The sequence below is a fragment of the Triticum aestivum genome, chromosome 1D, assembly GCF_018294505.1.
Source record: "Triticum aestivum cultivar Chinese Spring chromosome 1D, IWGSC CS RefSeq v2.1, whole genome shotgun sequence".
Lineage (NCBI taxonomy): Eukaryota > Viridiplantae > Streptophyta > Magnoliopsida > Poales > Poaceae > Triticum > Triticum aestivum.
In genome coordinates, this window is record NC_057796.1 from 421,349,214 (window position 1) to 421,366,930 (window position 17,717).

Below are 17,717 nucleotides of genomic sequence, written 5' to 3' on the forward strand. Positions count from 1 at the left end.
AGAATGGATCCTTTCTAGAGAAGGAGTTTCTCTCGAAAGAAGTGAGTGGGAGGAAAGTGGAACTTGATGAGGTAAATGTACCTTCTCTCGAATTGGGAAGTAGCTCATCACAGAAAACCATTCATGTGATGCCTACACCAACTAGAGAGGAAGCTAATGATAATGATCATGAAACTTCAGATCATGTTACTACCGGACCTCATAGGTTAAACAGAGCACATTCCGCACCAGAGTGGTTCGGTAATCCTGTCCTGGAAGTCATGTTACTAGACCATGACGAACCTACGAACTATGAGGAAGCGATGATGAGCCCAGATTCCACAAAATGGCTTGAGGCCACGAAATCTGAGATGGGATCCATGTATGAGAACAAAGTATGGAATTTTGGTTGACTTGCCCGATGATCGGCAAGCCATAGAGAATAAATTGATCTTTAAGAGGAAGACGGACGCTGATGGTAGCGTTACTATCTACAAAGCACGACTTGTCGCAAAAGGTTTTCGACAAGTTCAAGGTGTTGATTACGATGATATTTTCTCACTCGTAGCGATACTTAAGTCTGTCCGAATCACTCGACAAGTTCAAGGTGTTAAATTCCTTGAAATCCTAAATAGTGGGTTCATTAACATCTAATGTTTTGATCTCTTCGATCCCACTTTTATCAATTTTAGCATCAAGATCTAAAAACTCCGAATTTTTGGAACGCCTTCTAGGTAAAGGTGGATCATATTCAGTCCCATCATTATCAAGATTCATATTGCAAAACAAAGATTTAATAGGGGACACATCAATAACTTTTAGATCTTCATCTTTATTTTCATAAAAACTAGAAGAACACGCTTTCATAAAGCAATCTTTCTTAGCACGCATCCTGGCGGTTCTTTCTTTGCACTCATCAATGGAAATTCTCATGGCTTTGAGAGACTCATTGATATCATGCTTAGGAGGGATAGATCTAAGTTTTAAAGAATCAACATCAAGAGAATTCTATCAACGTTCCTAGCCAATTCATCAACTTTAAGCAATTTCTCTTCAAGCAAAGCATTGAAATTCTTTTGTGAATTCATAAACTCTTTAACACTAGTCTCAAATTCAGAGGGCATCTTATTAAAATTTCCATAAGAATTGTTGTAGGAATTACCATAATTATTAGAGGAATTGCTAGGATAAGGCCTAGGATTAAAGTTTCCTCTATACGCGTTGTTACCAAAATTATTCCTACCAACAAAATTCACATCCATAGATTCATTATTATTCTCAACCAAAGTAGACAAGGGCATATCATTAGGATCAGAAGAAACACTCTTAGTAGCAAATAATTTCATAAGTTCATCCATCTTTCCACTCAAAACATTAATTTCTTCTACCGCATGCACTTTTTTATTAGTAGATCTTTCAGTGTGCCATTGAGAATAATTAACCGTAATATTATCTAGGAGTTTAGTAGCTTCTCCTAAAGTGATTTCCATAAAAGTGCCTCCCGCGGCAGAATCTAAAAGATTTCTAGAAGCAAAATTCAATCCGGCATAAAATTATTGTATAATCATCCACAAATTCAAACCATGAGTAGGGAAATTATGTATCATTAATTTCATCCTCTCCCAAGCTTGTGCAACATTTCATGATCAAGTTGCTTAAAAGTCATAATATCGTTTCTAAGAGAGATGATTTTAGCGGGAGGAAAATACTTAGAGATAAAAGCATCTTTGCACTTATTCCAAGAATCAATACTATTTTTAGGCAAAGACGAAAACCAAGCTTTAGCACGATCTCTAAGCGAAAAAGGAAATAGCCTCAACTTAACAATATCATTGTCAACATCTTTCTTCTTTTGCATATCACACAAATCAACGAAGCTATTTAGATGAGTAGCGGCATCTTCACTAGGAAGGCCGGCGAATTGATCTTTCATGACAAGATTCAACAAAGCAGCATTGATTTCACAAGATTCAGTATCGGTAAGAGGAGCAATCGGAATTCTAAGGAAATCATTATTGTTGGTATTGGTAAAGTCACATAATTTGGTATTATCTTGAGCCATCGTGACAAACAAGCAATCCAACACACGAGCTAACAAAAAGCAAGCGAAAAAAGGGCGAACAAAAAAGAGAGGGCGAATAAAACGGCAAGGGTGAAATGGGGGAGAGGAAAACGAGAGGCAAATGGCACATAATGTAATGCGGGAGATAAGGGTTTGTGGTGGGTACTTGGTATGTTGACTTTTGCGTAGACCTCCCCGGCAACGGCACCAGAAATGGCTCATTGTCGGGAGTCCAAATCTTGACTTGACCTTGCGTAAGCCTCCCCGGCAACGGCGCCAGAAATCCTTCTTGCTACGTCTTGAGCACTGCGTTGGTTTTCCCTTGAAGAGGAATGGGTGATGCAGCAAAGTAGCGTAAGTATTTCCCTCAGTTTTTGAGAACCAGGGTATCAATCCAGTAGGAGGCTACGCGCGAGTCCCTCGCACCTACACAAACAAATAAATCCTCGCAACCAACACGATAAGGGGTTGCCAATCCCTACACGGTCACTTACGAGAGTGAGATCTGATAGATATGATAAGATAATATTTTTGGTATTTTTGTGATAAAGATGCAAAGTAAAGAAAGCAAAATAAAAACGGCGAAAGAAATAGCTAAGTGTTGGAAGATTAATATGATGGAAAATAGACCCGGGGGCCATAGGTTTCACTAGTGGCTTCTCTCAAGAGCATAAGTATTTTACGGTGGGTGAACAAATTACTGTTGAGCAATTGACAGAATTGAGCATAGTTATGAGAATATCTAGGTATGATCATGTATATAGGCATCACGTCCGAGACAAGTAGACCAATTCCTGCCTGCATCTACTACTATTACTCCACACATCGACCGCTATCCAGCATGCATCTAGAGTATTAAGTTCATAAGAACAGAGTAACGCCTTAAGCAAGATGACATGATGTAAAGGGATAAATTCATGCAATATGATAAAAACCCCATCTTGTTATCCTCGATGGCAACAATACAATACGTGCCTTGCTGCCCCTACTGTCACTGGGAAAGGACACCGCAAGATTGAACCCAAAGCTAAGCACTTCTCCATTGCAAGAAAGATCAATCTAGTAGGCCAAACCAAACTGATAATTCGAAGAGACTTGTAAAGATAACCAATCATACATAAAAGAATTCAGAAGATTCAAATATTGTTCATAGATAAACATGATCATAAACCCACAATTCATCGGTCTCAACAAACACACCTCCAAAGAAGATTACATCGAATAGATCTCCACGAGAGAGGGGGAGAACATTGTATTGAGATCCAAAAGGAGAGAAGAAGCCATCTAGCTAATAACTATGGACCCGAAGGTCTGAGGTAAACTACTCACAAATCATCGGAGAGGCTATGGTGTTGATGTAGAAGCCCTCCATGATCGATGCCCCCTCCGGCGGAGCTCCGGAAAAGGCCCCAAGATGGGATCTCGTGGGTACAGAAGGTTACAGCGGTGGAATTAGGTTTTTGGCTCCGTATCTGATCGTTTGGGGGTACGTAGGTATATATAGGAGGAAGGAGTACGTCGCTGGAGCAACAGGGGGCCCACGAGGGTGGAGGGCACGTCTGGGGGGGTAGGCGCGCCCCCCTACCTCATGGCTTCCTCTTTGATTTCTTTACGTAGGGTCCAAGTCCTCTGGATCATGTTCGTTCCGAAAATCACGTTCCCAAAGGTTTCATTCCGTTTGGACTCCGTTTGATATTCTTTTTCTGCGAAACTCTGAAATAGGCAAAAACAGCAATTCTGGGCTGGGCCTCCGGTTAATAGGTTAGTCCTAAAAATAATATAAAAGTGAATAATAAAGCCCAATAATGTCCAAAACAGAAGATAATATAGCATGGAGCAATCAAAAATTATAGATACGTTGGAGACGTATCACTGTATACCAGACCTATTGTGTACCTTGCCATGAGTTTGGTAGAGGGGTACAATAGTGATCCAGGAGTAGATCACTGGATATCGGTCAAAATTATCCTTGGAGGACTAAGGAAATATTTATCGGTTATGGAGGTGATAAAGAGTTCATCGTAAAGAGTTACGTCGATGCAAGCTTTAACACCGATCTGGATGACACTGAGTCTCAATCTGGATACATATTGAAAGTGGGAGTAATTAGCTAGAGTAGCTCCATGAAGAGCATTGTATACTTAGAAATTTGAAAATTACATACGGATCTGAATGTGGCAGACCCGTTGACTAAACTTCTCTCACAAGCAAAACATGATGACACCTTAGTACTCTTTGGGTGTTACACACAGTGATGTGAACTAGATTATTGACTCTAGTAAACCCTTTTGGTGTTGGTCACATGGTGATGTGAACTATTGGTGTTAATCACATGTCGATGTGAACTAGATTATTGACTCTAGTGCAAGTGGGAGACTGAAGGAAATATGCCCTAGAGGCAATAATAAAGTTGTTATTTTTTATTTCCTTATTCATGATAAAGGTTTATTATTCATGCTAGAATTGCATTGATCGGAAACCTTAATATATGTGTGAATACATAAACAAACATCGTGTCCCTAGTAAGCCTCCACTAGACTAGCTCGTTGATCAAAAATGGTTAAGGTTTCCTAACCATAGACATGAGTTGTCATTTCATAACGGGATCACATCATTAGGAGAATGATGTGATGGACAAGACCCATCCGTTAGCTTAGCATAATAATCGTTCAGTTTTATTGCTATTGCTTTCTTCATGTCAAACACATATTCCTTCGACTATGAGATTATGCAACTCCAGGATACCGGAGGAATACCTTGTGTGCTATCAAACATCACAACATAACTGGGTGATTATAAAGATGCTCTACAGGTGTCTCCGAAGGTGTTTGTTGGGTTGGCATAGATCGAGATTAGGATTTGTCACTCCGAGTATCGGAGAGGTATCTCTGGGCCCTGTCGGTAATAGACATCATAAGCTTGCAAGCAAACGACTAAGGAGTTAGTCATGAGGTGATGTATTACGGAACTGAAGGAAATATGCCCTAGAGGCAATAATAAAGTTGTTATTTATATTTCCTTATGTCATGATAGATATCTATTATTCATGCTAGAATTGTATTAACCGGAAACTTGATACATGTGTGAATACATAGACAAAACAAAGTGTCCCTCGTATGTCTCTACTAGACTAGCTCGTTAATCAAAGATGGTTAAGTTTCCTAACCATAGACATGTGTTGTCATTTGATGAAAGGGATCACATCATTAGGAGAATGATGTGATCGACAAGACCCATCCTTTAGCTTGGCATAATGATCGTATAGTTTTATTGCTATTGCTTTCTTCATGACTTATACATGTTCCTCTGACTATGAGATTATGCAACTCCCGAATACCGGAGGAACACCTTGTGTGATATCAAACGTCACAACGTAAATGGGTGATTATAAAGATGCTCTACAGGGATCTCCGAAGGTATTTTTTGAGTTGGCATAGATCGAGATTAGGATTTGTCACTCCATGTATCGGAGAGGTATCTCTGGGCCCTCTCGATAATGCACATCATTATAAGCCTGGCAAGCAATGTGACTAATGAGTTAGTTGCGGGATGATGCATTACGGAACGAGTAAGGAGACTTGCCGGTAACGAGATTGAACTAGGTATGATGATACCGACGATCGAATCTCGGGCAAGTAACATACCGATGACAAAGGGAACAACGTATGTTGTTATGCGGTTTGACCGATAAAGATCTTCGTAGAATATGTAGGAGCCAATATAAGCATCCAGGTTCCGCTATTGGTTATTGACTGGAGATGTGTCTCGGTCATGTCTACATAGTTCTCAAACCCGTAGGGTCCGCACGCTTAACTTTCGATGACGATTTGTATTATGTGTTATGTGATTTGATGACCGAAGTTTGTTAGGAGTCTCGGATGAGATCACGGACATGACGAGGAGTCTCCAAATGGTCGAGAGGTAAAGATTCATATATTGGAAGGCTATATTCGGACCTCGAAAAGGTTCCGAGTGATTCGGATATTTTTCGGAGTACCGGGGAGTTACGGGAATTCACCGAGAGAAGTAATGGGCACTATTGGGCCATACGGGAAAAGAGGAGGCAGGCCAAAGGGGAGGTGGTGCCCCCCCCCCCCCATGGGTCCGAATTGGCCCTTTCCTACTCCCTCTCTCTTTCCCTCTTTCCTTCTCTCCTACTCCGAATAGGAAAGGGATTCCTACTAGGACTTGGAAGTCCTAGTAGGACTCCATACTCTTGGCGCGCCCCTGGAGGACCGGCCTCTCTCCCTCCCTCCTTTATGTATGTGGCAGGGGGCACCCCAAAGGCACTACAAGATTTGTCTTAGCCGTGTGCGGTGCCCCCCTCCACAGTTACACACCTCGGTCATATCGACGTAGTGCTAAGGCGAAGCCCTGCGCCGGTAACTTCATCATCACCGTCGCCACGCCATCGTGCTGACGGAACTCTCCCTCGAACCTCTACTGGATCAAGAGCTCGAGGGACGTCATCATGCTGAACGTGTGCAAACACGGAGGTGCCATACGTTTGGTATTTGGATCGGTTCGATCGTGAAGACGTTCGACTACATCAACCGTGTTACTAAACGCTTTCGCTTTTGGTCTACGAGGGTACATGGACACACTCTCCCGGCTCGTTGCTATGCTTCTCCTAGATAGATCTTGCGTGATCATAGGAATTCTTTTGAATTACTACGTTCCCAACAGGAACGAGTAAAGAGAATTGCCGGTAACGAGACTGAACTAGGTATAAAGATACCGACGATCGAATCTCGGGCAAGTAACATACAGATAGACAAAGGGAATAACGTATGTTGTCATAACGGTTCGGCCGATAAAGATATTTGTAGAATATGTAGGAGCCAATATGAGCATCCAGGTTCTGTTGTTGGTTATTGACCGGAAAGGGGTCTCGGTCATGACTACATAATTCCCCCGCAGGGTCGCACGCTTAACGTTCGTTGACGCTAGAGTAGTATTGGGATATTTGATGAGTGGTAACCAAATGTTGTTCGGAGTCCCGGATGAGATCACGGACGTCACAAGGAGTCTCGGAATGGTCGAGAGGTAAAGATTTATATATGGAAAGTCATATTTTGGGTTCCGGAAAAAGATGCAGTTTTTTTAGTATTATACCGGGAAGCTTCTACAAGGTTCCGGAGGATTCCGGAGGGGTCCGGAATTCTACAAGTGGTTCCACCATGACCCAAGGGCTAGAATGGACTGCGGAGAGGCGCCCTGGCCTTATTGGGCTAGGCGCACCAAGTCCTCAAAAGCCCATGCGGCTAGGGAAGGCAAAAAAGGAAGGAGTCCTAGTAGGAATAGGATTGGACTTGGAGTCCAAGTCCTCTCCCCCTTAGCTGCGCCCTAGGACTTGAAGGGGCTGTTTACCACGCCCCTCCACCTATATATAGAGGGGAGGGGTGCCCCAAGAGGACACACCAAGCCCTTGGCGCCCCTCTCTCTCCCGTTACTCCGTAGTTCCACTGCCTCGTCCCGGCGACGCTTAGCGAAGCACTGTCGGTGTTCCACCACCACCATCACCACCATGTCGTCGTGTTGGTTGTGATCCCATCCCGCTTGGTGGATCAAGAAGGAGGAGACGTCATCGTGTCGCACATGTCCTAAACTTGGAGGTGCCATCCGTTCGGTACTAGATCGGTTGGATCGTGATCGAATCGCGAAGAGTACGACTACATCAACCGCGTGATAAACACTTCCGCTAAACGGTCTACGAGGGTATGTAGACACACTCTCCCCTCTCGTTGCTATACATCTCATAGATAGATCTTGCGTGACCATAGGAATTTTTTTGAAATTGCATGCTACGTTTCCCAACAATCTCGACGTCTGATGCGGGTTGACGAACTCGCGCAGGAGGACGGTGTTATCCGGCATCGTGGTGGCGTCGACGGCAGGCCTGGCAAGGTTGATGCGTCAGTTCCTGTTCTGAAGATGGATAGGTGGGAGACGGCGGCGGTAGCCTCAGAGAGTGTGTGGGACCTGTGTGTGCCCCAGACCCGGCATTGTGGCTTAGTTGGGGCCTCCGGCTTTAGATGATAGGATTTGGTGCGAAGTCTGTTTGGTATTCAGCTCGGATTTTCGGCACCCCTTCATCAAGTGGATAGGAGTAAGTAGCGACAGATGTTAGCGAGATGCTGGCTTCGGACTTACTGATGTATTACTTTGCAAGGTCTTGTGCATGCATCGCCTAGATGCAGAGGACGGGGTCATCCTCCTTTCCTAAAAAAAACTTGTGTGCACGTGCTTATGCTTTTCAGTTGTGTTTAATATTTTTGTGTAATTTGAAATAAAAATGGTTGTCCTTAATAATTATGATGAAACTTCTTTTATGCTTGGTTGGACATGGAGTTTTCTCCATCCACTTAAACGTCTTTCATTGTTAGATTCATCAAGTCCATGGACTTCAATCCAAAAAACTTTTAGTTCATCTTTCATTGTGAAAGCGTGGAAGTCATCTAATAAATAAGCATCAAAGATATAGTACTCCTATATTTAATGGAAGGGTAGATATCCTTGTACAATGAGCCTTCCCCTTCGTCAGCACCCTCTGAGCAGCCTCCTTTATCTACAAAATGGACCACCTGGTAATTCAATGGCATATTAGTTTGATCACAGCCATTGGACCATTGCTGGTTTTCTTTTCAAATATTTTCATTTCAAATATTATAGGCAAATTTTAACATGCTCCCTCTTACCCCCGCTTTCTGTTGGGGATCGTTGCAGAAATTAAAAAATTTCTACGCATCACCAAGATCAATCTATGGAGTTTACTAGCAACGAGAGGGGAGTGCATCTTCATACCTTTGAAGATCGCGATGCGGAAGCGTTGCAAGAACGCGGTTGGAGGAGTCGTACACGTAGCGATTCAGATCGCGGCAGAATCCGATCCAAGCACCGAACAACGGTGCCTCCGCGTTCAACACACGTGCAGCCCGGTGATGTCTCCCACGCCTTGATCCAGCAAGGAGGAGGGAGAGGTTGAGGAAGAAGGCTCCAACAGCAGCACGACGGCGTGGAGGTGGTGGAGTGGCAGTTCTCCGGCAGGGCTTCGCCAAGCTCACGCGGAGGAGGAGAGGTGTTGGGGAGGGGAGGGGAAGCGCCTTGGATGTGGTGCTGCAGCCCTCCCTCCACCCCTCTATTTATAGGGAGAAGTGGGAAGGGGGCCGGCCCCTCTAGATGAGATCTAGAGGGGGGGCGGCAGCCAAGGGGGAGGGGGCTTGCCCCCCAAGCAAGGGGGGCGCCCCCCTTTAGGGTTCCCCCAACCCTAGGCGCATGGGCCCTAGGGGGATGGCGCCCAGCCCACTTAGGGGCTGGTTCCCTTCCACCTACAGCCCATAAGGCCCTCCGGGGCAGGTGGACCCTCCCGGTGGACCCCCGGAACCCCTCCGGTGGTCCCGGTACAATACCGGTATACCCCCGAATATTTCCGGTGACCATATGATGACTTCCCATACATAAATCTTCACCTCCGGACCAATCCGGAACTCCTCGTGACGTCCGGGATCTCATCCGGGACTCCGAACAACATTCGGTAATCACATACAAACCTTCCTTATAACCCTAGCGTCATCGAACCTTAAGTGTGTAGACCCTACGGGTTCGGGAATCATGCAGACATGACCGAGACACCTCTCTAGCCAATAACCAATAGCGGGTTCTGGATACCCATGTTGGCTCCCACACGTTCCACGATGATCTCATCGGACGAACCACGATGTCGAGGATTACAGCAATCCCGTATACAATTCCCTTTGTCAATCGGTACGTTACTTGCCCGAGATTCGATCGTCGATATCCCATACCTCGTTCAATCTCGTTACCAGCAAGTCACTTTACTCATTCCGTAATGCATGATCTCGTGACCAACTACTTGGTCACATTGAGCTCATTATGATGATGCATTATCGAGTGGGCCCAGAGATACCTCTCCCTCATACGGAGTGACAAATCCCAGTCTGGATCCGTACCAACCCAACAGACACTTTCGGAGATACCTGTAGTGCACCTTTATAGCCACCTAGTTACGTTGTGACGTTTGGTACACCCAAAGCATTCCTACGGCATCCGGGAGTTGCACGATCTCATGGTCTAAGGAAATGATACTTGACATTAGAAAAGCTTTAGCAAACGAACTACACGATCTAGTGCTATGCTTAGGTTCAAGTCTTGTCCATCACATCATTCTCCTAATGATGTGATCCCGTTATCAATGACATCCAATGTCCATGGTCAGGAAACCGTAACCATCTATTGATCAACGAGCTAGTCAACTAGAGGCTCACTAGGGACATGTTGTGGTCTATGTATTCACACATGTATTACTATTTTCGGATAACACAATTATAGCATGAACAATAGACAATTATCATGAACAAGGAAATATAATAATAACCATTTTATTATTGCCTCGAGGGCATATTTCCAACAGTCTCCATCTAGTTACATTGTGATGAATCGAACACCCATAGAGTTCTGGTGTTGATCATGTTTTGCTCGTGGAAGAGGTTTAGTCAACGGATCTGCGACATTCAGGTCCGTATGCACTTTACAAATATCTATGTCTCCATCTTGAACATTTTCATGAATGGAGTTGAAGCGACGCTTGATATGCCTGGTCTTCTTGTGAAACCTGGGCTCCTTGGCCAGGGCAATAGCTCCAGTGTTGTCACAGAAGAGAGTCATCGGGCCCGATGCATTGGGAATAACTCCTAGGTCAGTAATGAACTCCTTCATCCAGATTGCTTCATGTGCTGCCTCCGAGGCTGCCATGTACTCCGCTTCACATGTAGATCCCGCCACGACGCTTTGCTTGCAACTGCACCAGCTGACTGCCCCACCATTCAAAATATACATGTATCCGGTTTGTGACTTAGAGTCATCCAGATTTGTGTCGAAGCTAGCGTCGACGTAACCCTTTACGACTAGCTCTTCATCACCTCCATCAACGAGAAACATATCCTTAGTCCTTTTCAGGTACTTTAGGATATTCTTGACCAATGTCCAGTGTTCCATGCCGGGATTACTTTGGTACCTTCCTACCAAACTTACGGCAAGGTTTACATCAGGTCTGGTACACAGCATGGCATACATAATAGACCCTATGGCCGAGGCATAGGGGATGACACTCATCTTTTCTCTATCTTCTGCTGTGGTCGGGCATTGAGCCGCGCTCAATCTCACACCTTGCAATACAGGCAAGAACCCCTACTTGGACTGATCCATATTGAACTTCTTCAATATCTTGTCAAGGTACGTGCTTTGTGAAAGACCAATGAGGCGTCTCGATCTATCTCTATAGATCTTGATGCCTAATATATAAGGAGCTTCTCCAAGGTCCTTCATTGAAAAACACTTATTCAAGTAGGCCTTTATGCTTTCCAAGAATTCTATATCATTTCCCATCAATAGTATGTCATCCACATATAATATGAGAAACGCTCCAGAGCTCCCACTCACTTTCTTGTAAACACAGGCTTCTCCATAAGTCTGTGTAAACCCTAACGCTTTGATCATCTCATCAAAGCGAATGTTCCAACTCCGAGATGCTTGCACCAGCCCATAGATTGAGCGTTGGAGCTTGCACACCTTGTCAGCATTCTTAGGATCGACAAAACCTTCTGGCTGCATCATATACAATTCTTCCTTAAGGAAACCATTAAGGAATGCCGTTTTGACGTCCATTTGCCATATCTCATAATCATAGAACGCGGCAATTGCTAACATGATTCGGATGGACTTCAGCTTTGCTACGGGTGAGAAAGTCTCATCGTAGTCAACCCCTTGAACTTGTCGATAACCCTTAGCGACAAGCCGAGCCTTATAGATGGTCACATTACCATCCGCGGTTGTCTTCTTCTTAAAGATCCATTTATTTTCTATGCTCGCCGATCATTGGGCAAGTCAGTCAAAGTCCATACTTTGTTTTCATACATGGATCCTATCTCGGATTTCATGGCTTCAAGCCATTTGTCGGAATCCGGGCCCGCCATCGCTTCTTCATAGTTCGAAGGTTCACCGTTGTCTAACAACATGATTTCCAGGACAGGGTTGCCGTACCACTCTGGTGCGGAATGTGTCCTTGTGGACCTACGAAGTTCAGTGGTAACTTGATCATGATCGTCATCATTAACCTCCTCTCTAGTCGGTGCAGGCACCACAGAAACATTTTCTTGTGCTGCGCTACTCTCTGGTTCGAGAAGAGTCATCTCATCAAGTTCCACTTTCCTCCCACTTTACTTCTTTTGAGAGAAACTCTTTCTCCAGAAAGGACCCGTTCTTGGCAACGAAGATCTTGCCTTCGGATCTAAGGTACAAGGTATACCCAATGGTTTCCTTCGGGTATCCTATGAAGACGCATTTTTCCGACTTGGGTTCGAGCTTTTCAGGTTGAAGTTTCTTGACATAAGCATCGCATCCCCAAACTTTTAGAAACAACAGCTTAGGTTTCTTCCCAAACCATAATTCATACGGTGTCGTCTCAACGGATTTCGACGGAGCCCAATTTAAAGTGAATGCGGCAGTCTCTAAAGCATATCCCCAAAATGATAGCGGTAGGTCGGTAAGAGACATCATAGATCGCACCATGTCCAACAGAGTGCGATTACGACATTCGGACACACCATTACGCTGAGGTGTTCCAGGTGGCGTGAGTTGTGAAATAATTCTACATTTCCTTAAGTGCGTGCCAAATTCAAGACTCAAACATTCTCCCCCACGATCTGATCGTAAGAACTTTATTTTCCTGTCACGTTGATTCTCAACCTCACTCTGAAATTCCTTGAACTTTTCAAAGGTCTCAGACTTGTGTTTCATCAAGTAGACATACCCATATCTACTTAAGTCATCAGTGAGGGTGAGAACATAACGATAGCCACCGCGAGCCTCAACGCTCATTGGACCGCACACATCAGTATGTATGATTTCCAATAAGTTGGTTGCTCGCTCCATTGTTCCGGAGAACGTAGTCTTGGTCATTTTGCCCATGAGGCATGGTTCGCACGTGTCAAATGATTCATAATCACGAGACTCCAAAAGTCCATCTGCATGGAGTTTCTTCATGCGTTTGACACCAATGTGACCAAGGCGGCAGTGCCACAAGTATGTGGGACTATCATTATCAACCTTACATCTTTTTGCATTCACACTATGAATATGTGTAACATCACGTTCGAGATTCAATAAGAATAAACCATTGACCAGTGGGGCATGACCATAAAACATATCTCTCATATAAATATAACAACCATTATTCTCAGATTTAAATGAGTAGCCATCTCGCATTAAACGAGATCCAGATACAATGTTCATGCTCAAAGCTCGCACTAAATAACAATTATTGAGGTTTAAAACTAATCCCGTAGGTAAATGTAGAGGTAGCGTGCCGACGGCGATCACATCGACCTTGGGACCATTCCCGACGCGCATCGTCAACTCGTCCTTCGCCAGTCTCCGCTTATTCCGCAGCTCCTGTTTTGAGTTAGAAATATGAGCAACCGCACCGGTATCAAATACCCGGAGCTACTACGAGCGCTGGTAAGGTACACATCAATAACATGTATATCACATATACCTTTAGTATTGCCGGCCTTCTTATCCGCTAAGTACTTGGGGCAGTTCCGCTTCCAGTGACCGTTTCCCTTGCAATAAAAGCAGTCAGTCTCAGGCTTGGGTCCATGCTTTGGCTTCTTCCTGGCAACTGGCTTACCGGGCGCGGCAACCCCCTTGCCGTCCTTCTTGAAGTTCTTCTTACCCTTGCCTTTCTTGAAACTAGTGGTTTTATTGACCATCAACACTTGATGTTCCTTTTTGATCTCCACCTCCGCTGATTTCAGCATTGAATACACCTCAGGAATGGTCTTTTCCATCCCCTGCATATTGAAGTTCATCACAAAGCTCTTGTAGCTAGGTGGGAGCGACTGAAGGATTCTGTCAACGACCGCATCATCCGGGAGATTAACTCCCAGCTGAGATAAGCGATTGTGTAACCCAGACATTTTGAGTATGTGCTCGCTGACAGAACTATTCTCCTCCATCTTACACTGTAGAACTTGTCGGAGACTTCATATCTCTTGACCCGGGCATGAGCTTGGAAAACCATTTTCAGCTCATGGAACGTCTCATATGCTCTGTGCTGCTCAAAACGCTTTTGGAGCCCCGGTTCTAAGCTGTAAAGCATGCCGCACTGAACCAGGGAGTAATCATCAACACGTGCTTGCCAGGCGTTCATAATGTCTTGGTTTGCTGGGACGGGTGCTTCACCTAGCGGTGCTTCCAGGACATATGCTTTCTTGGCAGCTATGAGGATGATCCTCAAGTTCCGGACCCAGTCCGTATAGTTGCTACCATCGTCTTTCAGCTTGGTTTTCTCTAGGAACGCGTTGAAGTTGAGGTTGACATTAGCGTGGGCCATTTGATCTACAAGACATATTGTAAAGGTTTTAAACTAAGTTCATGATAATTAAGTTCATCTAATCAAATTATTAATGAACTCCCACTCAGACAGACATCCCTCTAGTCATCTAAGTGATACATGATCCGAGTCAACTAGGCCGTGTCCGATCATCACGTGAGACGGACTAGTCATCATCGGTGAACATCTTCATGTTGATCGTATCTGCAACACGACTCATGCTCGACCTTTCGGTCTCTTGTGTTCCGAGGCCATGTCTGTACATGCCAGGCTCGTCAAGTCAACCTAAGTGTATTGCGTGTGTAAATCTGGCTTACACCCGTTGTATGCGAACGTTAGAACCTATCACACCCGATCATCACGTGGTGCTTTGGGACAACGAACCTTCGCAACGGTGCACAGTTAGGGGGAACACTTATTTGAAATTTTAGTGAGGGATCATCTTATTTATGCTACCGTCGTTCTAAGCAAATAAGACGTAAAACATGATAAACATCACATGCAATCAAATAGTGACATGATATGGCCAATATCAATTTGCTCCTTTTGATCTCCATCTTCGGGGCGCCATGATCATCATCGTCACCAGCATGACACCATGATCTCCATCATCATGATCGCCATCATCGTGTCTTCATGAAGTTGTCTCGCCAACTATTACTTCTATTACTATGGCTAACGATTAGCAATAAAGTAAAGTAATTACATGATGTTCCAGTTGACACGCAGGTCATAAATAAATTAAGACAACTCCTATGGCTCCTGCCGGTTGTCATACTCATCGACATGCAAGTCGTGATTCCTATTACAAGAACATGATCAATGTCATACATCACATATATCATTCATCACATCCTTCTGGCCATATCACATCACATGACACTTGCTGCAAAAACAAGTTAGACGTCCTCTAATTGTTGTTGCAAATTTTTACGTGGCTGCTATAGGTTTCTAGCAAGAACGTTTCTTACCTACGCCAAAACCACAACGTGATATGCCAATTTCTATTTACCCTTCATAAGGACCCTTTTCATCGAATCCGATCCGACTAAAGTGGGAGAGACAGACACCCGCTAGCCACCTTATGCAACTAGTGCATGTCAGTCGGTGGAACCTGTCTCACGTAAGCGTACGTGTAAGGTCGGTCCAGGCCGCTTCATCCCATGATGCCGCTGACTCAAGATAAGACTAGTAATGGCAAGTAAATTAACAAAATCGACGCCCACAACAACTTGTGTTCTACTCGTGCATAGAAACTACGCATAGACCTAGCTCATGATGCCACTGTTGGGGATCGTTGCAGAAATTAAAAAATTTCTACGCATCACCAAGATCAATCTATGGAGTTTACTAGCAACGAGAGGGGAGTGCATCTTCATACCTTTGAAGATCGCGATGCAGAAGCATTGCAAGAACGTGGTTGGAGGAGTCATACACGTAGCGATTTAGATCGTGGCAGAATCCGATCCAAGGACCGAACAACGGTGCCTCCGCGTTCAACACACGTGCAGCCTGGTGACGTCTCCCGCGCCTTGATCCAGCAAGGAGGAGGGAGAGGTTGAGGAAGAAGGCTCCAACAGCAGCACGACGGCGTGGTGGTGGTGGAGTGGCAGTTCTCCGGCAGGGCTTCGCCAAGCTCACGCGGAGGAGGAGAGGTGTTGGGGAGGGGAGGGGTTGCGCCTTGGATGTGGTGCTGCAGCCCTCCCTCCACCCCTCTATTTATAGGGAGAAGGGGGAAGGGGGGCGGCCCCTCGAGATGAGATCTAGAGGGGGGCCGCGGCCAAGGGGGAGGGGGCTTGCCCCCCAAGCAAGGGGGGTGCCCCCTTTAGGGTTCCCCCCAACCCTAGGCGCATGGGCCCTAGGGGGGATGGCGCCCAGCCCACTTAGGGGCTGGTTCCCTTCCACCTACAGCCCATAAGGCCCTCCGGGGCAGGTGGACCCTCCCGGTGGACCCCCGGAACCCCTCCAGTGGTCCCGGTACAATACCGGTATACCCCCGAATATTTCCGGTGACCGTATGATGACTTCCCATATATAAATCTTCACCTCCGGACAAATCCGTAACTCCTCGTGACGTCCGGGATCTCATTCGGGACTCCGAAACAACATTCGGTAATCACATACAAACCTTCCTTATAACCCTAGCGTCATCGAACCTTAAGTGTGTAGACCCTACGGGTTCGGGAATCATGCAGACATGACCGAGACACCTCTCTAGCCAATAACCAATAGCGGGATCTGGATACCCATGTTGGCTCCCACACGTTCCACGATGATCTCATCAGACGAACCACGATGTCGAGGATTCAAGCAATCCCGTATACAATTCCCTTTGTCAATCGGTACGTTACTTGCCCGAGATTCGATTGTCGGTATCCCAATACCTCGTTCAATCTCGTTACCGGCGAGTCACTTTACTCGTTCCATAATGCATGATCCCATGACCAACTACTTGGTCACATTGAGCTCATTATGATGATGCATTACCGAGTGGGCCCAGAGATACCTCTCCGTCATACGGAGTGACAAATCCCAGTCTCGATCCGTGCCAACCCAACAGACACTTTCGGAGATACATGTAGTGCACCTTTATAGCCACCCAGCTACGTTGTGACGTTTGGTACCCAAAGCATTCCTACGGCATCCGGGAGTTGCACGATCTCATGGTCTAAGGAAATGATACTTGACATTAGAAAAGCTTTAGCAAACGAACTACACGATCTAGTGTTATGCTTAGGATTGGGTCTTGTCCATCACATCATTCTCCTAATGATGTGATCCCCTTATGAATGACATCCAATGTCCATGGTCAGGAAACCGTAACCATCTATTGATCAACGAGCTAGTCAACTAGAGGCTCACTAGGGACATGTTGTGGTCTATGTATTGTGACGCCCGGGTAATCAAGCTACAGTAACCCTCTGGTAATGATGCCATGTCACCTCGATTACTATTGATAATCTCGCGTTAGTTCAGAACCGATCCAAATTCAAATTTGAATTAAAGTCAAAACAATTAAAGTTTTCAAAAGTCAAAACTAAATTGTTCCTAATGTGTCAAATAATCCATAATAAATGTTGGTGAAGAAATCATCTTTTAATAAAATACTTAAATGCACTAAATAAACTAAACAACGATAAAACAATTATCTAAAATGCATTTAAAGTAATAAGCAAATGCAAAATACTTTATTTAAAGTGCCAAAATATTTGGGGTTTTGACCTAATTAATAACACCAAATTAGTTGTCGCTTTTAAATTTTAT